The sequence below is a fragment of the Oncorhynchus keta genome, chromosome 11 (genome assembly GCF_023373465.1).
Source record: "Oncorhynchus keta strain PuntledgeMale-10-30-2019 chromosome 11, Oket_V2, whole genome shotgun sequence".
Lineage (NCBI taxonomy): Eukaryota > Metazoa > Chordata > Actinopteri > Salmoniformes > Salmonidae > Oncorhynchus > Oncorhynchus keta.
In genome coordinates this window covers 24,436,553-24,459,595 of record NC_068431.1, presented here as the reverse complement: position 1 = coordinate 24,459,595, position 23,043 = coordinate 24,436,553, and the positions used below count along the sequence as shown (strand labels likewise).

General features: G+C 44.9%; 1 protein-coding gene across 1 annotated transcript in view; it reads left to right on the top strand.

Annotated features, from left to right (window-relative positions):
- The window catches only part of LOC118389962 (uncharacterized), a 143,549-nt gene that overhangs the window by 20,461 nt on the left and 100,045 nt on the right, over positions 1 to 23,043 (top strand). The window contains exon 2 of the mRNA XM_035780007.2: positions 13,581 to 13,668. The gene's annotated coding sequence lies outside the window, so the exon portion shown is untranslated. The remainder of the gene's footprint in view (positions 1 to 13,580; positions 13,669 to 23,043) is intronic.

The window sequence follows — 23,043 nt, the reverse complement described above, 5'->3', positions numbered from 1 at the left end:
AAGGCTGGAGCTACTTCTATAGAGCTAAGGCTGGGACTTCTTCTATTAAACTGAGGCTGGAGCTACTTCTATATAGCTGAGGCTGAAGCTACTTCCATTAAGCTGAGGCTGGAGCTACTTCTATAGAGCTATGGCTGGAGCTACTTCTATAGAGCTGAGGCTGGAGCTACTTCTATAGAGCTGAGGCTGGAGCTACGTCAATAGAGCTGAGGCTGGAGCTACTTCTATTAAGCTGAGGCTGGAGCTACTTCTATAGAGCTGAGGCTGGAGCTACTTCTATTAAGCTGAAGGTGGAGCTACTTCTATAGAGCTAAGGCTGGAGCTACTTCTATAGAGCTAAGGCTGGGACTACTTCTATTAAACTGAGGCTGGAGCTACTTCTATATAGCTGAGGCTGGAGCTACTTCTATTAAGCTGAGGCTGGAGCTACTTCTATAGAGCTAAGGCTGGAGCTACTTCTATAGAGCTGAGGCTTTAGCTACTTCTATAGAGCTGAGGCTGGAGCTACTTCGATAGAGCTGAGGCTGGAGCTACTTCTATTAAGCTGAGGCTGGAGCTACTTCTATATCAAATCAAATCAAATCAAATTTCATTTGTCACATACACATGGTTAGCAGATGTTAATGCGAGTGTAGCGAAATGCTTGTGCTTCTAGTTCCGACAATGCAGTGATAACCAACAAGTAATCTAACTAACAATTCCAAAACTACTGTCTTATACACAGTGTAAGGGGATAAGGAATATGTACATAAGGATATATGAATGAGTGATGGTACAGAGCAGCATACAGTAGATGGTATCGAGTACAGTATATACATATGAGATGAGTATGTAGACAAAGTAAACAAAGTGGCATAGTTAAAGGGGATAGTGATACATGTATTACATAAGGATGCAGTAGATGATATAGAGTACAGTATATACATATGAGATGAGTATGTAGACAAAGTAAACAAAGTGGCATAGTTAAAGTGGCTAGTGATACATGTATTACATAAGGATGCAGTCGATGATGTAGAGTACAGTATATACGTATGCATATGAGATGAATAATGTAGGGTAAGTAACATTATATAAGGTAGCATTGTTTAAAGTGGCTAGTGATATATTTACATCATTTCCCATCAATTCCCATTATTAAAGTGGCTGGAGTTGGGTCAGTGTCAATGACAGTGTGTTGGCAGCAGCCACTCAATGTTAGTGGTGGCTGTTTAACAGTCTGATGGCCTTGAGATAGAAGCTGTTTTTCAGTCTCTCGGTCCCAGCTTTGATGCACCTGTACTGACCTCGCCTTCTGGATGATAGCGGGGTGAACAGGCAGTGGTTTGGGTGGTTGATGTCCTTGATGATCTTAATGGCCTTCCTGTAACATCGGGTGGTGTAGGTGTCCTGGAGGGCAGGTAGTTTGCCCCCGGTGATGCGTTGTGCAGACCTCACTACCCTCTGGAGAGCCTTGCGGTTGAGGGCGGAGCAGTTGCCGTACCAGGCGGTGATACAGCCCGCCAGGATGCTCTTGATTGTGCATCTGTAGAAGTTTGTGAGTGCTTTTGGTGACAAGCCGAATTTCTTCAGCCTCCTGAGGTTGAAGAGGCGCTGCTGCGCCTTCTTCACGACGCTGTCAGTGTGAGTGGACCAATTCAGTTTGTCTGTGATGTGTATGCCGAGGAACTTAAAACTTGCTACCCTCTCCACTACTGTTCCATCGATGTGGATAGGGGGTGTTCCCTCTGCTGTTTCCTGAAGTCCACAATCATCTCCTGAGTTTTGTTGACGTTGAGTGTGAGGTTATTTTCCTGACACCACACTCCGAGGGCCCTCACCTCCTCCCTGTAGGTCGTCTCGTCGTTGTTGGTAATCAAGCCTACCACTGTTGTGTCGTCCGCAAACTTGATGATTGAGTTGGAGGCGTGCGTGGCCACGCAGTCGTGGGTGAACAGGGAGTACAGGAGAGGGCTCAGAACGCACCCTTGTGGGGCCCCGTGTTGAGGATCAGCGGGGAGGAGATGTTGTTGCCTACCCTCACCACCTGGGGGCGGCCCGTCAGGAAGTCCAGTACCCAGTTGCACAGGGCGGGGTCGAGACCCAGGGTCTCGAGCTTGATGACGAGCTTGGAGGGTACTATGGTGTTGAATGCCGAGCTGTAGTCGATGAACAGCATTCTCACATAGGTATTCCTCTTGTCCAGGTGGGTTAGGGCAGTGTGCAGTGTGGTTGAGATTGCATCGTCTGTGGACCTATTTGGGCGGTAAGCAAATTGGAGTGGGTCTAGGGTGTCAGGTAGGGTGGAGGTGATATGGTCCTTGACTAGTCTCTCAAAGCACTTCATGATGACGGAAGTGAGTGCTACGGGGCGGTAGTCATTTAGCTCAGTTACCTTAGCTTTCTTGGGAACAGGAACAATGGTGGCCCTCTTGAAGCATGTGGGAACAGCAGACTGGTATAGGGATTGATTGAATATGTCCGTAAACACACCGGCCAGCTGGTCTGCGCATGCTCTGAGGGCGCGGCTGGGGATGCCGTATAGAGCTGAGGCTGGAGCTACTTCTATAGAGCTGAGGCTAGAGCTACTTCTATAGAGCTGAGGCTGGAGCTACTTCTATTAAGCTGAAGGTGGAGCTACTTCTATAGAGCTAAGGCTGGAGCTACTTCTATAGAGCTAAGGCTGGGACTACTTCTATTAAGCTGAGGCTGGAGCTACTTCTATAGAGCTGAGGCTGGAGCTACTTCTATAGAGCTGAGGCTGTAGCTACTTCTATAGCGCTGAGGCTGGAGCTACTTCTATAGAGCTAAGGCTGGAGCTACTTCTATAGAGCTGAGGGTGGAGCTACTTCTATAGAGCTGAGGCTGGAGCTACGTCAATAGAGCTAAGGCTGGAGCTACTTCTATAGAGCTGAGGCTGGAGCTACTTCTATAGAGCTGAGGCTGTAGCTACTTCTATAGCGCTGAGGCTGGAGCTACTTCTATAGAGCTAAGGCTGGAGCTACTTCTATAGAGCTGAGGCTGGAGCTACGTCAATAGAGCTGAGGCTGGAGCTACTTCTATTAAGCTGAGGCTGGAGCTACTCCTATTGAGCTGAGGCTGGAGCTACTTCTATTAAGCTGAGGCTGGAGCTACATCTATAGAGCTGAGGCTGGAGCTACTTCTATATTATGGTCCTTCTGTAGCTCAGTTGGTAGAGCATGGCGCTTGTAACGCCAGGGTAGTGGGTTCGATCCCGGGACCACCCATACGTAGAATGTATGCACACATGACTGTAAGTCGCTTTGGATAAAAGCGTGCTAAATGGCATATATTATTATTATTATAGAGCTAAGGCTGGAGCTACTTCTATAGAGCTGAGGCTGGAGCTACTTCTATAGAGCTGAGGCTGGAGCTACTTCGATAGAGCTGAGGCTGGAGCTACTTCAATAGAGCTGAGGCTGGAGCTACGTCAATAGAGCTGAGACTGGAGCTACTTCTACAGAGCTGAGACTGGGGGACGGGGGCCTGGTGCTCAGATCTGGTGTTAGCAAAACAGCAGATGATGCACTATCGGTTGGCCTCACTAGACCCGTGGGGGCCTGAGGAGCATGGTTCAGGTCATACAAGTTATGTCTGCTCGAGATCTCCTTCAGTTTTATGAAATTGGGGAGGGTGATGGAATAGCATAAACTGCACGGACGTATTACGACTCGTCATATCGAGTAGCATTTTTCACACGTTTTCATGTCGTTAAATAGTATTGACAAAGATTGTAAAATAGACATGTATCATTGGGCGCTGCTGGGTTGAGTTTGGTCTTACTGGCCAAAGTACCTTAGTTATCACTAGTGTAGACAACATTGCTAAACACTAGTTTGAGTAATGTTTTAATGCTAATCGTATTTAATATAACATTTTCTAGAATCAAACCATTTGGAAAATATAGAATGGAAGATGGAAGTCACTTAGTGTTGCAGTGCATTAGGACAAACTGACGAACCAGTGACCTCACCCCAAAGTTCATATCCCTTCAATGTTACTTTCAAATGTACTTCCTTTGCTTTACCCTCTACATCTCCCACCACTGAAAATAAAGGTAGCAATTTGCTAACTCTTTAGTAGGAATCACATTGTATATGCTAATTTTATATTCATAGCTAAGTTATTAGGTATTATTGACAATTTATCAGTGTTTTCTTATTCACACACTGAATAAATGCCTAATTAGCAAACATACCTATGTATGAACTGCAAATTAGTGACTATATGATCCTATATCAAAGTGTTAGGTTTAAAGATTTGTTGGACAAAATGTATTTAGTTGACTGTAAGGTTAAATAAAAACAAATATCTGCCCATCACAGAGATAGAAGTAGCTATTTGGAATCACCGAATAATTGACAAACATTGGACAAACGTTGCTTCCATGACCATGATGCAAAGAATCAATCGCCGATACAGAAGCAGCGTGCCCGTTTTAAATGGATTGAATGTGTTTTCAGGGCTTTATGAAAAGGAGAAGAGGTATAGAGAGAGAAAGAGGTAGATTTTATTTTTTGGTATTTCCTTTTTTTTAATCCAACCTGACTCACCACTTTGCTCAGGGATATTTATAGCCAGTTATTTCCTTTTCCTGTTTGGCTTTCCCCTGTTTGCTCATGAGGAGAGGAGTGGAATGTTCTTCTTCTGTCAGATCTGACTGGAGCAGAGGGGAAATCTATGTTCGAAATAATCAACTGACACAGCAGTGTAGCAGTGACTAATAAAAAGTACAAAGACAATGGCTATGATTACTTAATTTTTTTACTCAACTTGGTTCATCTTAAGTATTGTTCAGGTTGAACTAAATGGATTATGCAGTATGGGTTGTATGGTGTTCACTCGCATTTGTGAGAGTAAAATTGTGGGTGTAAAGTATGGATATATAGTATATGGATCATTGTGTGTGTGTGTTTGTATATGTTGGATGTGTGTATTGTTTTGTGTGTGCATGTAAGGGTGGATAGGGTGTCATTCGGTGTTTGTATTATGTGTGTTTATGTCCGTGTGTGTCCCGTGCTTTGTCTGCTACAGCTGCCTATATCAGCTGCTTGCTCGTTAAACGTTGGGTGTAAACCCCTCGTGACACCATGCAGTGTCCTGTTACCCCTATGGGAATACCTACAATTGTCATCCAAAGCTTCCTTAACTCCCTGGAATTCTACAGTTGTTATCCTTAAACAACAGTCTTAGCCATACTGACCTGAAAGTAGGCCTAGTCCCAAATGTTGAGCTGAGAATAACTTCTAAACATGCAAATGTATTCTATGCTATTCCAAATGTTAAGTACATAGTCTGTGTTTCAAAAGAACCCTGCAAACTGTGTGATGGTGAAAGAGGAAATAGTTTGCACTGTAATGGAAAGAGATTAATTGTTAATGTATAGGCTTTATACTGTAAATGTGTAGGTACCATTCTGTGTTTCTTATTGCACCCTGTAGATGGCTAAATTACCTCACTTCCTATTTGGCCAGAATAAAGAAACTTTTATAATTGTACATCCTGCTTGACAGTGATCTGTGTGATATTCTGGTTTACAGCTGTAAGGGATGACAGAATATTTAGGTCCCATTGTGTGTGTGCAGATACCACTGTAAGGATTTTATATTGAGTTCATTCTATAGATACAGATACATTCAGTTTGGTGTTTGTTGCAAGCATGGGGGGTCAAGTTTATGCATTGGGTTTTTGAGTTTGGGTGCATGTGCTACAGAACTCGGTATCATACAAAATTAATTAGCTTCTTCATGCCCTGTGTCTTAGTGTAGAACAACCAAGCTAACTTTTCTTGTTTTATGGAAATTAAATTATGGCATAATGCCACTTCCGTTATTAGAACAGAGAGACAGTGCATATGAATCAGTCTACTGTTGTCATAGTAACATGAAGCACTAAACCTTGGAGCAGCTGTTGTTATGGCAGGCTTTGAACAGCTGGGGGGCTATTGCTGGCAAGGGATTGTGGGAAATGAGTCCTTTGGTCCTCCCTGCTCACCTTGACCTCCCTCCTCCTCCGAAGAGGAGAGTTTGGGCATCTTAAAGAGGTCCATCTGGAATATTCCACTGTGTACTGAGTCTGTGTATGGTTATAGGATATTTATTGAACATCCAGAATGCATAATAATGCTATCTTCTCTGAACATGTTTGCCTGAAACTATAACAAACTACGTACTCCACAAAATGAATGGCAAAAAAAGTGGAGCAAATGAGATGGATTGTCCCGTAACGTGGGGCCGCAAATGAGCTTGAAGCATTCGAATGCATCTCGTTATTCGAGAGCAAATGTTGACAAAAACTCACTCGCAGGAAGCACAACTTGTCCAATTCCTTCAGCATTAATCAAGTCAAAGCGTAACCCGAGAGCAGCACCCCATCCTCCCACTGTTCGCTTGAATGAAGAATTCCTCGACTGGGGGACTGTGCATGTGTGCGTGAGCATGTGTGCTAGGCCTGCTCGCATGAGGCGACGTGCCAGACTCCTTGAGACTCCGAGACCGAGACAGTGATTGTATGTGAGAAAAATCAAACACCCGACCTCCCCCCTCCCAAGTCAGGCAGGCCCACTCTCTTCTCTCCATGTCTGTTTAGGGGCCCAGCCAGCCGGCCGGGCTGACAGGCCTTAGTGGGGCCGGTGTGGTGGTCTGCTGCTGCAGGAATGCTAATGCTTCCTGCTTCCTCTGTGGTTTGTGAGAAACACAGTGATTAGCCCTCCAGCCCCCCAGGGGGAGCCTCTGCTGCTTCGGCCCCACTCTATTTCACTTTGCCGTCAACAGGAAGGCCGGCCCAGGGCCCCAGGGGAGTCGTCCTGGAGGAAGACTGGGGGGACCCCTGGGCCTGGGCAGGCCTGGCGGCTGAGTGGCCAGAGAGGAAGGCCACTGTTGGCCCTGGAGCTTAGAGGAGGCTTCTAGAGGGATTACAGACCAGGCTAAAATGTTTTATTTGTAGCTGGAGGAAACCTGAGAAATGCCTCCGCCCCATCTTCCTTGGGTGACAGTAGTGTTGGTGAAGTGAACGACCCAGGCTAGAGGCTACATCCCAATTTTATTTTAAAAAGCCTCCTCTCCTCATCTCCTTTCATGAGCATTGGTCTGACATGAGTTCATACATTGAACCTAAATGGTATATGGTGGAATACAGTTCTATCCAGATCTATCACTTGTTAGTGGTCTTGAAGTAAAGTAAACAAAGAAGCCATATAACTGCTACAGTCTATACATCCATCCTCCCCCTGTCTGTTATATCTCAATTCTTCAAGCTCCCTAGCCTGTACCTCACACAGTCCCCATTGAGCCATCTTCAGAGTTCGTTCTGCTAGGTGACCTAAACTGGGACATGCATAGCACCCCGGCCGTCCTACATTCTAAGCTAGATGCCCTCAATCTCACACAAAATATCAAGGAACCCACCAGGTACAACCCTAAATCCATAAACATGGGCACCCTCATAGATATTATCCTGACCAACTTGCCCTCCAAATACACCTCTGCTGTTTTCAATCAGGATCTTTTTTTTCTTTCAGTTTTTTATTTCACCTTTATTTACCAGGTAAGCTAGTTAAGAACAAGTTCTTATTTACAACTGCGACCTGGCCAAGATAAAGCAAAGCAGTGCGACACAAACAACAACACAGAGTTACACAAGTGTACAGTCAATAACACAATAGAAAAAAGAAAGTCTATATATAGTGTGTGCAAATGGCGTGAGGAGGTAGGCAATAAATAGGCCATGGTATCGAAGCAATAACAATTTAGCAGATTAACATTGGAGTGATAAATGAGCAGATGATGATGTGCAAGTAGAGATACTGGTGTGCAAAAGAGCAGAAAAGTAAATAAAAACAATATGGGGATGAGGTAGGTAGATTGGGTGGGCTATTTACAGATGGACTATGTACAGCTGCAGCGATCGGTTAGTTGCTCAGATAGCTGATGTTTAAAGTTAGTGAGGGAAATATAAGTATCCAGCTTCAGTGATTTTTGCAATTCGTTCCAGTCATTGGCAGTAGAGAACTGGAAGGAAAGGCGGCCAAAGAGGTGTTGGCTTTGGGGATGACCAGTGAAATATACCTGCTGGAGCGCGTGCTACGGGTGGGTGTTGTTATCGTGACCAGTGAGCTGAGATAAGGAGGAGCTTTACCTAGCAAAGACTTATAGATGAGCTGGAGCCAGTGGGTCTGGCGACAAATATGTAGCGAGGGCCAGCCGACAAGAGCATACAGGTCGCAGTGGTGAGTGGTATATGGGGCTTTGGTAACAAAATGTCGCTCTTGCTGCGGGTAATTCCTTGATCCACCTCTACTCAGACAATATCATTCTGTATACATCTGGCCCTTCTTTGGACACTGTGTTAACAAACCTCCAAACGAGCTTCAATGCCATACAACACTCCTTCCGTGGCCTCCAACTGCCCTGAAACGCTAGTAAAACTAAATGCATGCTCTTCAACCGATTGCTGCCCGCACCCGCCCGCCCAACTAGCATCACTACTCTGGATGGTTCTGACTTAGAATATGTGGACTACAAATACCTAGGTGTCTGGCTAGACTGTAAACTCTCCTTCAAGACTCATATTAACTTGTTCAGTGTAGGAGGCAGTATTTTGATGTTTGGATGAAAAACGAACCCAAATTAAACTGCCTATTTCTCAGGCCCAGAAACTAGAATATGCATATAATTGTCAGATTAGGATAGAAAACACTCTAAAGTTTCCAAAACTGTCAAAATATTGTCTGTGAGTTTACACTTCCAACTAGGAAGTGCCTCTTATTTTGAAAGCTTCCTGTTCCATTGCATGCCTTCCCTCTATTTAAAGGGATATCAACCAGATTCCTTTCCCTATGGCTTCCACATGGTGTGAACAGTCTTTAGAAATAGTTTCAGCCTTTTATTCTGAAAAATGAGCGAGAACGATCACATCGCGTCAGTGGATGGCTGGGTGCCAGCAGAGTTTTGCATGCGCAACAGCTTGGACCAGACATTTTCTCTCTCTCTTTCATTGAAAAAGCTATGGTCCGGTTGAAATATTATTTATTATTTATTGTAAAAACAACCCGAGGATTGATTATAAAAACGTTTGACATGTTTTTACAACCTGGAGTCGGCTCTACACGCAATGCTCACTCGATGTCTGCGTCCACCTCCCACCTCACCGGTGCCACCAGACAAGAGGCTGGGAGGATGGTAGTAGGATCGATGGCCCGCTCCTCCGTATCATACAGTCAGGACAGTGCGTCTGCCTTAGTGTTCTGGGAGCCTAGTCTATAGGAGATGGTGAACATAAATCGGGTGAAAAACATAGCCCACCTTGCCTGAGGGTTCAGTCTCCTCGCTGCCCGAATGTACTCTAGATTACGGTGGTCAGTCCAGATGAAAAAAAAGGTTGTTGAGCTCCCTCAAGCCAATGTCTCCACACCGTCAGGGCCCTGACGACAGCCAGCAGCTCTCGATCCCCCACGTCATAGTTTCGGTGGCGTACCGGAGCGCTGTGAGAGCACGGCTCCAATCCCAGCCTCGGACGTGTCCACCTCCACTATGAATGCCAAAGAGGGATTCGGATGCGCTAGCACGGGAGCCGAGTTGAAAAGAGCCTTCAGGCGCCCAAAAGCCCTGTCCGCCTCAGCCAACCACCCCAGACGCACCGCACCCCCCTTCAGCAGTGACGTAATGGGAGCAGCCACCTGCCCAAAACCCTGGATAAACTTCCGGTAGTAATTGGCAAACCCTAAGAACCGCTGCACCTCCTTTACCGTGGTTGGAGTCTGCCAATTACGCACGGCTGCAATGCGGTCACACTCCATCACCAACCCTGATGTGGAAATGCGATACCCAAGGAAGGAGACGGCCTGTTTGAAGAACAAGCATTTCTCATCCTTGACGTACAGGTCATGCTCCAACAGTTGCCCAAGTACCTTGCACACCAGAGACAAATGCGTGGCACGTGTAGCGGAATAGACCAGAATATCATCGATATAACCCACCACACCCTGCCCATACAGGTCTCTGAGAATCTTGTCTACAAAATATTGGAAGACTGCTGGAGCATTCTTCAACCCGTACAGCATGACGAGGTACTCATAATGCCCGGATGTGGTAGTAAACGCTGTCATCCACTCATCTCCCTCTCAGATACGCACCAAGTTATACGCACTCCTGAGATCCAGTTTTGTGAAAAAGCGTGCTCCGTGGAAATGACTCAATCGCCGTGGCAATGAGAGGTAGCGGGTAACTGTACCCCACCGTGATGGAATTTAGACCTCTATAGTCAATGCACGGACACAGCCCTCCCTCCTTTTTTTCACAAAAAGGAAACTCGAGGAGGCAGGTGATGTGGAGGGCCGAATGTACCCCTGCCCCAGAGATTCAGATATGTATCTCTGGGTGTCTCCATAGCCACCGTCTCCTCCTGTGACAGGGGATACACGTGACTCCTGGGAAGTGCAGCGTTTACCAGGAGATTTATCACACAATCCCCTTGTTGATGAGGTGGTAATTGGCTCGCCCTCTTTTTACAGAAGGCGATAGCCAAATTGGCATATTCTGAGGGAATACGCACAGTGGAGACTGGGTCTGGACTCTCCACCATCGTAGCACCGATGGAAACTCCTACACACCTGCCTGAGCACTCCTCTGACCACACCTTTAGAGCCCTCTTGTTACCATCAAAATCCTGGGGTTGTGACGGGCCAACCAGGGGATCCCCAGCACCATCGGAAATGCAGGAGAATCAATGAGAAAGAGACTAATTCTCTCCTCATGACCCTCCTGCGTAACCATGCCCAGTGGAGTCGTGGCCTCCCTGACTAGCCCTGACCCTAATGGGCGGCTATCTAAGGCGTACACTGGGAAGGGTTTGTCAAGCTGAACATGCGCTAAACCACAGTCAATAAAATTCCCTGCTGTGCCTGAATCTACTAGCGCCTTATGCCGGGAATGAGGGGAGAATTCAGGGGAAAAAATCAACACATACATGTGACCAACAGAGGGCTCCGGGTGAGTCTGGTGCCGACTCACCTGAGGTGTCCAAGCAGTGCTCAGCCTGGTGTCTCGACTCCCTGGAGGACTCCTCCAGCACCGATCAGCAGTGTCCCTTCTACGACCACAGCTGGTACAGGAAAGGCCCCCTCCTCCGGTCGCCCTCACTGCAGCACCTCCTAGCTCCATGGGCGTTGGAGTGGAGGAGCTGGGGGATGAAACTGACAGGACCCGTTCTGGTTGTCCGCGGGTCTCCATCAAGTTGTCCAAACGGATGGACATGTCTATCAGCTGGCCCAAGGAGATGGTGGTGTCTCTACAGGCTAGCTCCCTTCGGACGTCCTCGCGCAAACTGTACCTATAGTGATCGAGCAGGGCCCTGTCGTTCCGTCCTGCGACAGTGGCCAAGGTCCGGAACTCTAGGGCAAAGTCCTGAGCACTCCTCTTCTCCTGCCTCAGATGGAACAGCCGTTCACCCGCCTCTCGGCCCTCAGGTGGGTGGTCGAACACGGCCCGAAAGCGGCAGGGGAACTCTGAATAGTGGTCCCTCGCCGAGTCAGGATCGTTCCATACCGCGTTGGCCCACTCCAGGGCCTCCCTTACGGAGTCGGGTGAACGGTTGCCAGGTATAATTCCACCTGGAGTAAGAACCCCTGGCACCCGGCCGCCGTCCCATTGTACTATCTCGGGAGTGTGAGTCGAATCCCACTGGAACCAAGCAATGAAGGAGAGGGTTGTGGTGGTATGTGGCTGATGGAGGTGTGGGGAGGCCACCTCTCTCCCATCTTTCCATCGTCACCATCACCTGATCCATCACGGTCCCCAGCCGGTGTAACACTGCCATGTGGTGTTGAACGCGCTCCTCCATAGACACTGGGAGCGCGTCCGCTCCTGCTGACTCCATCGAAGTGGTGCGGGATTCTGTGATAATGTTGCGTCTAGGTGGTAGGTGTAGGAGTCAGGCGCAGGAGAGCAGGGATGTCTGAGAAGCGTGTTTTAATAGGAAAGTCCCCCAACACAGGAATGGCACAATCGAAAAGGTACAACGCCCTCGACAACAGAGAACCTGACAATCATACACTTAAGAATCCGTGAAAACAAATAAAGGCATAACCTAACCGAGCACATCCCAATGAAAGACTAATCCCGCACAAACTTAGACAGGCAACAGGGTACATACAGTATATACACACAGAAATTAACGCAAATGAAACCAGGTGTGAAAAAGAACCAAAGACAAAAAAAAACAGAAAAGGAAAAAGGGATCGTTGATGGCTAGTAGACTGGTGACGCCGAGCGCCGCCTGAACAGGGAGAGGAGCTACCTTCGGTAGAAGTCGTGACAAACATACCCTCGTAAAACTATCCTACCGGTCCTCGACTTTGGCGATGTCATTTACAGAATAGCCTCCAACACTCTACTCAGCAAACTGGATGCAGTCTATCACAGTGCCATCCATTTTGTCACCAAAGCCCCATATACCACCCACCACTGCAACCTGTATGCTCTCGTCGGCTGGCCCTTGCTACATATTTGTCGCCAGACCCACTGGCTAAAGGTCATCTACAAGTATTTGCTAGGTAAAGCTCCGCCTTTTCTCAGCTCACTGGTCACCATAGCAACACCCACCCGTAGCACGCGCTCCAACAGGTATATCTCACTCATCATCCCCAAAGCCAACACCTGCTTTGGCCGCCTTTCCTTCCAGTTGGAGACTTTTATCTCCTTCACTAACTTTAAGCATCAGCTATCTGAGCAGCTCACTGATTTCTGCAGCTGTACACAGCCCATCTGTAAATAGCCAATCCATATTGTTTTTATTTACTTTTTTTTGCTATTTTGCACACCAGTATTTCTACTTGCACATCATCATCTGCACATCTATCACTCCAGTGTTAATTTTCTAAATTGTAATTACTTCGCTATGGCCTATTTATTGCTTATAGGTTTATAGGTATATACGTTTTTCTATTGTTACTGACTGTACTTTGTTTATCCCATGTTGTTTTTTGTCGCACTGCTTTGCTTTATCTTGGCCAGGTCGCAGTTATAAATGAGAGCTTGTTCTCAACTGGCCAACCTGGTTAAATAAAGGTGAAATAAAAGTAAATACAGGTCTTGGTAAACGTAGGCCGTTCAGAACTCCGGTGTTAGCAGGTAGCTGCTGGAGTCTCTAGCCTACTGGGAGGACCACCACACTCCCACTGACAGGAGACACGACTAGCCGGTCAAGCGAAAGATCATGTGCCCAACCCTAAATGGATGATTGAACTTAAATCTGTGCACATTAACTGACTGCACTGCACCATAACTCCTTGAAACTTGGGGAGTCCAAGAGCCTATGGAAGTACTAGGCACAAAGGAGTTTATCTCACAGAGACAAAGGGTCCTTACAGCCAAGAAATTCTATATTCAACATATTTACACACATAATATGAGGGTATTTTCATGACAATACTGTAAAGATAAGAAATATCCGTGGACCACTATCATTGCAGAATTACAATAAAATACTTTGCTTACTCATGTGTACAGTATGTGGGATATACTGTATGTTAAGAAGTGGCTTTATACATGTGTACCCACACAACAATATTTCCTGTTTTGTAGACTTTGTGTGGAGGACCGGACACTAAGGCGTGGAAGAGCAGACAACGACAACATTGACTACTGCTTTGTTGCAGAGGGCAAACTAACTGTAAGTTTTTCCATCACCTTTTCACAGTCCTAAAATAGGGAAGTAACACACCAATAGTGTTTGCCTGCCAAGAGCACTTAGGACCTCTGAACAGAGTGCCAGATGTAATTTACGAACCGATTACAAACCAATTTTACATGTACACTGAACAAAAATGTAAAAACAACATGTAAAGTGTTGGTCCCATGTTTCATGAGCTGGAATAAAAGATCCCAGAAATGTTCCATATGCACAAAAAGCTTATTTCTCTAAAATGTTTAACACAATTGTGTTTACATCCTGGTTAGTGAGCATTTCTCATTTACGAAGATAATCCATCCACCTGACAGGTGTGGCATATCAAGAAGTTGATTAAACAGCATGATCATTACAGCACCTACAGATGTCTCAAGATTTGAGGGAGGGTGCAATTGGCATGCAGACTGCAGGAATATCCACAAAACCTGTTGCCAGATAATTGAATGTTCATTTCTCTACCATAAGCCACCTACAATGTTGTTTTAGAGGCGAGCGGTTTGTGTGGGCGAGTGGTTTGCTGGTGTCAACATTGTGAACAGAGTGCACCATGGTGGTGGTGGGGTTATGGTATGGGCAGGCATAAGCCTTGGACAATTGCGTTTTATCAATGGCAATTTGAATGCACAGAGATACCGTAACGAGGTCCTGAGGCCCATTGTCGTGCCATTCATCTGCCTCCATCACCTCATGTGTCAGCATGATAATGCACAGCCCCATGTCACAAGGATCTGTACACAATTTCTGGAAGCTAAAAATGTCCCAGTTCTTCCACGGCCTGCATACTCACCAGACATGTCACTCTTTGAGCATATTTGGGGTGCTCTGGATCGACGTGTATGACACCGTGTTCCAGCTCCAGCCAATATCCGGCAACTTTGCACAGCCTCTGAAAAGGAGTGGGACAACATTCCACAGACCACAATCAACAGCCTGATCAACTATGCGAAGGAGATGTGTCGCGCTGCATGAGGCAAATGGTGGTCACACCAGATACTGACTGGTTTTCTGATCCACGCCCCTAATGTTTTTAAGGTATCTATGACCAACAGATGCATATCTGTATTCCCAGTCATGTGAAATCCATGGATCAGGGCCTAATGAATTAATAAAAAATGATTGATTTCCTTATATGAACTGTAACTCAGTAACAGCTTTGAAATTGGTTTGTTGCATGATGCGTTTATTTTTGTTTAGTATAAACTCTCATGAAAATGTCGGTAGAAAAATGGGAGATCCACATTAGGTGCAATGTGTGTGACAATTAACTATTGAAGTCTTCTTCATTAAAGTTGATGTTTACATACTGTATGTTTGTTTACAGCACCATTAGAGAAGAGGTTTATTTAGCAGGGCCTAAGTGTAGTGTTTAGGCAAGTGTTGTATATGCATGACTAACATCTGTTATATCTAATTCTGTCGAACTGCCTCTTCCAATCCAACTGCAAGTGTTTTTATCTTCCATGATAAAGGCTAAGACTAAGAGCACGCAATTAATTGTAACTCCTACCTTAAACAAACTGCCATGCAAGAGTAGTTCAATCTCTTTGATTTACTCAACTCCTTCGTGGTTCGGTTGAGGTAGCACAACATCAATCATTTAAGGCCTCTTCCTAATTACGCCGGCTAAATTGTATTTCCAAATCGGACTTTTTAAGTTGTCTTTACTTTTCACAGGGAGTTCATTTCCCAAAGTTTGGATGCGGCCTTTTCCCATCTTGTTTTTAATAGCAGTCAGATACACTCTAAAAACACTATTTATGTCTTTAATGGCTGAGCGGGCCAGGATGGAATTGACTGGAGTTGACGAGTTCTAAGAGAAGCTGTGGGGGGAGTTCGAGACGAGGGCTTTACCGTGACACTATAATGACAGGCAGCAGTGAGGTGAACTCATTTTTTATCAAGGGGGGAATAGGATGAGAAGGGAGGGTGGAGGGCAGAAAGAGAGGGAAGTCTCTTTAATTGAGTGTGAAAGCAGCTGGGTATTCCGAGCCATTTCCCGCCACAGCAGTGGTGCATTGGTGCTGCCCGTTTCCATATCATCCCAGCCCTAATCGCTCCCAGCCCCTGCTTCCTCTCTCCCGCCTCTCCTCTCCCGCCTGGATCCTTCGAAGCCTTGCCGAGGATTGTCTTACGCTTGATTTTGTTAGACCTAACAAGATTTCGCTAATTAAATCTCCTCATGGCTGGAGTCACCATCTCGCCTATCGTACAGAGCGATTGTTTTTATAGATCTTTTTAGACAAATAAACATTTTCATTCTGAAGGCAGGGGGAGAGGAGAGGAGGGGGGTGTTGACGGGATGAGGCCTGTGTTGCTCTTTCCGCTCCTCCTATTTTGCGCCAAGCTGCTTGACTGCATTTCTGATAGTCCTTATAGGCTTTTACCTAGGATTCAGTGTGAGGGAAGAGGCAGCCATCCGCACCAGGTACCACTGTCTCTCCTCAGTGGAATGGCAGCCATGAGATGATAGCACAGATAGAACAATGAGCCAGATGTTTCACCGGTTGTATACATCTGAAGCATCCGGTTGGCATTTCCACTCACCACCAAATGGCAATGAGAAGAAGCCCAGTGGCCGGTAGTGGGAGGAGATGGAGCGAGATGGATTTTGGGCGACATTCTGTACATTTTCTCTGTTCCCAAAACTATACTCAACAAAAATATAAACGCAACATCAAATAAAATAAAATTGTATTTGTCACATGTGCAGAATACAACAGGTGTTGGTAGACCTTCCTGTGAAATGCTTACTTACAAGCCCTTACAATGCAGTTCAAGAAATAGAGTTAAGAAAGTATTTACTAAATAAACTAAAGTAAAAAATTAAATAAAAAGTAACAATAAAATAACAATAACGAGGCTATATACAGGGGGTACTGGTACTGTGTCAATGTGCAGGGGTACATATTAGTCGAAGTCATTTGTACATGCAACAATTTTTTTACAGTTACAGTTCATATGAGGAAATCAGTCAATTGAAATATATTTATTAGGCCTTAATGGATTTCAAATGGATTTCACATGAATGGGAATACAGATATGCATCTGTTGGTCACAGATACCTTTAAAAAAAATGGTCCTCACATTGGGCCTCAGGATCTCATCATGGTTTATTTGTGCATTCAATTTGCCTTAAATAAAATGCAATTGTGTTCATTGTCATTAGCTTATGCCTGCCCCTACCATAACCCCACCCCCACCATTGGGCACTCTGTTCAGCAAGCCGCTCACCCACACGACGCCATAAATATGGTCTGCGGTTGGGAGGCCAGTTGGATGTACTGCGAAATTCTCTAAAACGACGTTGGAAGCTGCTTATGGTAGAAAAAAATGAACATTAAATTATCTGGCAACAGCTCTGGTGGACATTCCTGCAGTCAGCATGCTAATTGCACGCTCCCTCAAAACTGTGCACAACATTTTAGAGAAATAAGGTTTTTGTGCGTATGGAACATTTCAGTTCATGAAACATGGGAGCAACAGTTCTCATTTTGCGTTTAGATTTTTGTCCGTATAGAATTTGTTACGAATCTGTTTACAGAGTGGACTACATTTTGTAGACTTTACTCTTTGCCAAAAGTTTTTAAAAAATACATTGTTTAGAAGGAGTGCAAGGGGCGAAATGAGTTATTGCACATGTGTACTTCACAAAGTAGGCTTTCCCTAACATAAATATGCAAATACATGCTAGAACACACCAATAGGATCTCGCTAGCTCATGCTTGGCTCTGCCCACCTCCTTGCTTGTTCTGCCCACTATGATTAATTTGCTCCCATTGTAAATGACAGGCTGTGGTTTATCTTGGGTTAGTTATAAAAAATATTTGATGATAGTCTCTTATGAACCCTGTCAATGGCTTTCTAGCTCTTTCCATTCCTTCACATCAATGTGTTATTTTGTCGATAAATGGGCAGCGATCATGCAGCTTTACTATCCTGATTAGCACAGCCGTTCACCCAATCCACACCGGTCTGAATGGATTAATAGAAAACATTTTGACATTGATATATGCTTTCATATGCACATATAGTATGACCAATTCTAAGATGGATAGATGCATAAGAATACAAATATTGTCTTCCTCTCCTGTAGTTCCCTTTGTTGTCATTCCTAACAAGGAAACAGCCTGTAAAACTACATGCAATAAAAAGGGGTTTCAGTAACCAAAATGTCCCTATCAGTCCCAGTGTATATCTCAATAAGTCTCCCTGCATTGTATAGCACTGTGTAGTGTTGTTCGAGGGGAAGTGTCACCGGGTGGGCCCAGGTCTAAACATAGGCGATGCCTGGAAGGAGCCTTGAGAGCGTTGTTGACAGCAGCCATTTGTCCTGCTATTGTGGATTCCCCCTCAGGAGACTCTCCCCGACTATTGTGGGAGCAGACCTCCTGTTTCCCGCTTAGGCCCTGCACACCCAGTGCCAGGCCTCGCAGTCTCTCTAGCCAAAGGCTCCATTGTAACCCCGTTCCACCTCCTACCTCTAGTCTCCTCTTCCCCTCCATGCCTGCATCACCCTAACTCCCTCTTTGGTTTGGTTCTATCCAGACCTCTGCCACCTCTTTCACCATTGTGGGTGGTGTGGGCAGGCTGCCCGGTCCTGGCAGAGGTGCCCCCTGGTAAAGGCCTGTGCTTGGTGATCAGGTTTCTTCCACCTGTCGCTCAGCTTAGGGAGGGGATGGAGGGAGGGAGCCAGGGAAGATGCCCAGGCATCTGGCACAAAGCGGGGCTTGCCATGTGCCAAAAGTACTGGATCCAATGTTCTGGACCTTTCACTTAATCTCATTTAATTTAATTTCTCCATTGTGAAGTTCTTTATCAAGGAGGACAAAATAAATGGTGGTAGGGAATTGTATTGTTAGCATTAGTGTTAGCATGTGGCTAATGACTAGCATCTCAGGGGTTAGTTACAGCTGATGTTGCATTGTTGGAATCAAAACTGTGTGTTTAATGTTTTGATATGTCAATACAAGTGTTTAAGGAATGCCATTAGGACTCCGATGAGTACCTTGTGTACAGTTTCCTGCTCACAAAATTGTATCTAGCATATGAAGTATCTAGCACATGCATAGCAAGGTTAGCAAAGCATAGTACCGGTACCCCTGTATATAGCCTCACTAATGTTATTTTACTGCTGCTCTTTATTGATTTGTTACTTTTATTTTTTTCACTTATCTATTTTTTACTTAACACTTATTTTTCTTACAACTGCATTGTTGGTTAAGGGTTTCTAAGTAAGCATTTCACTGAAGGGTCTGCACCTGTTGTAATCGACGCATGTGACAAATACAATTTGATTTGAATCTAGAGAGGGAAGCCATTAAATAGATAACATCTAAAATGCTCACTCTCAGGTGAGTCAACTAAGTTTAGTTTAGATTGAAGCACCTGACACCTCCCACTGTCTTTACAGACAATTAAATAGTGTACGTTGCCATTTCCAATCCCACAAGGAAATCCAATGTAAACCCTCGAGAAAGTAATTTAGCCTGCACTGCCTCCATACATACCAAGCCATATTATTGGATAATCTGTGAGCCTAGGGTGCCGTCTAGGGTAAGGGCATTTTCCAAATGTATTAAACGATTTAGCTGTCATTTCGATAATGGAACGAAAAACGGAAAAAGGTAACAAATTGGAGTCCGCCTGTAAATATAGCAACTGCAACTTTTTGTTGGGCAATATCAAGTTAACCTGTATGCCTTTAATCATAACTGTTAGCACACTAGCAACCCCGCTAGCTCCCATCCCATCTTTCTTGCCATCTCAACCTCAACCATCATCCCCCTGTGAAACCCTTACATCTCCTCACCCTGCTAGCTACCCAACCCTGCTCTTGTTACCCCACCTACCCAGCAACCCTAATTCTAATTATGTTGATTTAACTTAGCCACAGCCCCCTCCTCCATCCATCCCTCCATCTGAATGGAAGCTTATTAGTTTGATTTTTTTATTTTATTATTCCCCATTTCTTGGGGTCCCTGTCGGCATTTCCAATTACTCTCACTGCGCGGCTGTAATTGCCTCCATGCTAATGGCCGCCAGACAATCGTGCTAAATGAGGTGAGGCTGAGAGGCTGCGAAACCGACTTCATTAAGAGCTAATGGGATTTTATTGGGGGGACTGAAGACCCAGCTCATCATAAAGGGACGATGGAAGGAAAACAAAACAGATGGAGAGAAAGAGCCGAAAGACTCTGCGACGTAGCTCCCTGCATAGGCAGCAAAACACTACAACTATAACCTCACCTCACCACACCATCAACCCCCCACCCCATCCCTGTAAAACATTATAGTGTTATTGAAAGGCCTGGAGGGTGGAAGGTTTTATAGAAAGTCTGTGGGCTTCCACTTGTGTCATTGTATTTCAATTATAGTAAAAATTCAAGTTTTTTTCAGAATGTTTATTTGTCTTTGTTAAAAAGTATTCTAGCCTGTAATTATGTAGCACTTAACACAGAAAAAACATTATTTCACTTGCAATCTTCTCTCTCGATTTTAAGCAGATCAATACCGAGTCAAGTTGGTAATATCACAGTTCCATCAGCTATATGTACAACAGATACAGACACTAACTAATTCAGTATATTAAGTCATTTAAAAAAATAGTACTGGTGAAACTTCCAGACAGACAATGCCCTGGTTTTAACCCAGTTGAGGCATCAAACGTGCTGCGCTGAGATTGAGTTAGCATTCGTGCATCTGTGCAGTGGGGGATATGGCAGTGTTTGATGTACTCTGAAACAAGGAAAGTGCTCAACTCAAAAAGAGGGCACACAAAGTGCTACAAGAATTTAACAGCAGCAGTGTTTGGTTTTGTACATATTGTTAAAATACTTTTGCAAGTGTTCGGTTTATGTATTTTATAGGGGAAAAAGATATGATAACTTCTTCAATGTGCAGATGATATCTATGGAATGGAGATGAGTGAGATAGCCAATCACTGCCGATAGGCAGCAATGTGATGCATCTCGTGTTAAGATGTTTTCCAACCCAGACATGTACAGAATGTATACAGTATGTATGTATTTGGTACAGATGCCAATGAAATGGATTTGAATATTCCCTCGTCTGTCATCAGTCTGCCCTTGGTATGCATGTGAAGTTTGTATACCATTTTGGAGAACCCCTATAGGAATTGTTACATTGTGACGCTTGCGGTTGCGGATCAGTTGCCCATACTTTAATCCTCTGCGCCATCTTAATTCTGCTACGGTTGGCCTGCTGTGGGATTCAGCTCAATGGGCCTTTTGGCTCTTCTGTAAGAGGGTCCTGCCAAAATCTATTACACGGTGAATAAAGCTAAGTGTTCACCTGCAGGAGCATTTAGACCCAGTGTGTAATGGATACTGTAAAGTGAACATCAGCTACTAATCTGACCTTGCTCCATTCTGTCGCCATTCAAATATCTCGGCTACTCAGTCCATTCACAGGAAATGAGAAATTGTGATTTGCACAAAATACACGACTGTTTGGGATCATAAACGACATGTTTCTAACTGACTGACTTGTCCTAAGCAAAGTCTCTCAAAAGACAATTGAACGATTCAAAGTTTCCTGGCCTCCTGAAAAACTTCCAGTCCAACTTTACTCTCTTGCTTTTCTTCCACATATTCTTTGTCTTCATCCACACCAGACAGTGTACTCAGTGTGTGTACCCAGTGTTTGTTCTGGGTAGTTGTAGGCCTGTGCTGGGTCCTGCAGCCGATTTAGCCCTGGTCCTGGTAGTAACAGCTGTTCTCCAGCTGCCAGTAGCTCCTGCTGGGAGTAAAACAGGCCCAAACCTCCAGGGTCAGAGCTGTGGTATGGCGGTCTCCACGGCAACTGGCGGAGGATCTAGAGCCCTGAGAAAAATCCTGCCACTGAGATGAGAGAAGCTCTATGGCTCGCCTCTAAGCACAAAACAGGGGAATGAGAGCGCTCCCGAGCGGGGAGACAGGGAGCGGGAGAGAGAGAGAGAAGTGGATAGAAGGGAGTGAGGGATGGGGAGAGGAGGGAGAGAGGGACGGAGGGAGGGAGAGAAAGAGGATCCGGAGAGGCGGGTGGGAGGGAGGGAGTGAGAGAGAAGCTTGGTTTTAGCCCTGACAAAACAGCAGTTGTCATGTTAACCCAACCCCCTCCTCCTTCTCCCCTTCCTTCTCTCTTTCAATCTCTCTTCAACCCTTCACCTAGCTCAGTTATTCCCCACAGGGAGTGAGGCTATGGTGGGAGCCTGATCTTCCGCCTCCAGAACTCAGAGGCAGCGTTCGAATGACTGAAACACTATATGTAAGACTTAAAAAATGTCCCTGGGTGCCGTCTTGTATTCAACAGTCCAACCAGTGATGATTAGAACAAAAAATCCCCATCCCTTTGCCAAAATGTTGAGTATTTTTGTTATATTACACCAGCAACGAGCAAGCTATATTCTATGAAAATAAATGCTATTTTATAAAATACGTTGTACGTTGAAATACGTTGTATTTCAATAAACTCCGTCTTTTCAAGCAAAGTAAGGTTATTTCATTTGATTTCTGCTGGTCCAGATAAGTTTGTTGCTCTAACTTCAGTAATGAGGTTATGCCTACACTGTTATTCTCAAACTGCAGACCACATCAAAAGCTATGTACACTGTGGTAGGCAATGCCTATCAACTTGTTAATTGTTATATATTTCTGTGTTCACACAAAAACATAAGAATAAAGCTTCCACCCACCATCCTTATGTACAAACAACATCTCCAAGATTCAAATCAGCACAGGAGACAATAGAAACAGTAACGGAAAGAGTAACAGGTGTTAGAGAAGACGCAGTGCCACTTGAACCACCGTATCTGCTGATTAAGGTTTCGCTTTAAGTGAAAGGAGAAATGCTTGGCATGCTTTGTGGACCTTCTGATGATAATACATGTAAATCAGTTTAAGACAAAGGGAAATTGAGAATCAAACCATCTATTGTTATGGTACATGAAATATTTTCATGTTCTACATGTAGAGTCCACCAAGCTTCAACTGTAGCTTGACATGTAAGACACACAAACAACACTTGTCTTAGAGGGAGGGGAAAATAATGCTTGTTATTTACCTCAAGGTCAACACTTTTTACCCAAACAGTGACAGAAACATAGAAAGAACGGCGGGGTTGCACTGTCGGTTTCTATGGTAACAGGCTCCCTGCGAAAAGGTCACCGTCAGAGGCAGCCTCAGAAAGGCACGAGGATTATGGGGGATTTGGAGGGGGAATAAAATCAGTTAAAAAAATATATATAAATACATTTCTTCTTTAGAATATGTGAACGATGATAGAAACATTTGATTTGAATAGTGCAATTACATGGCTCCAAACGACAAGGGCCTCTCTTTTTTCTTATGATTTCTTTAT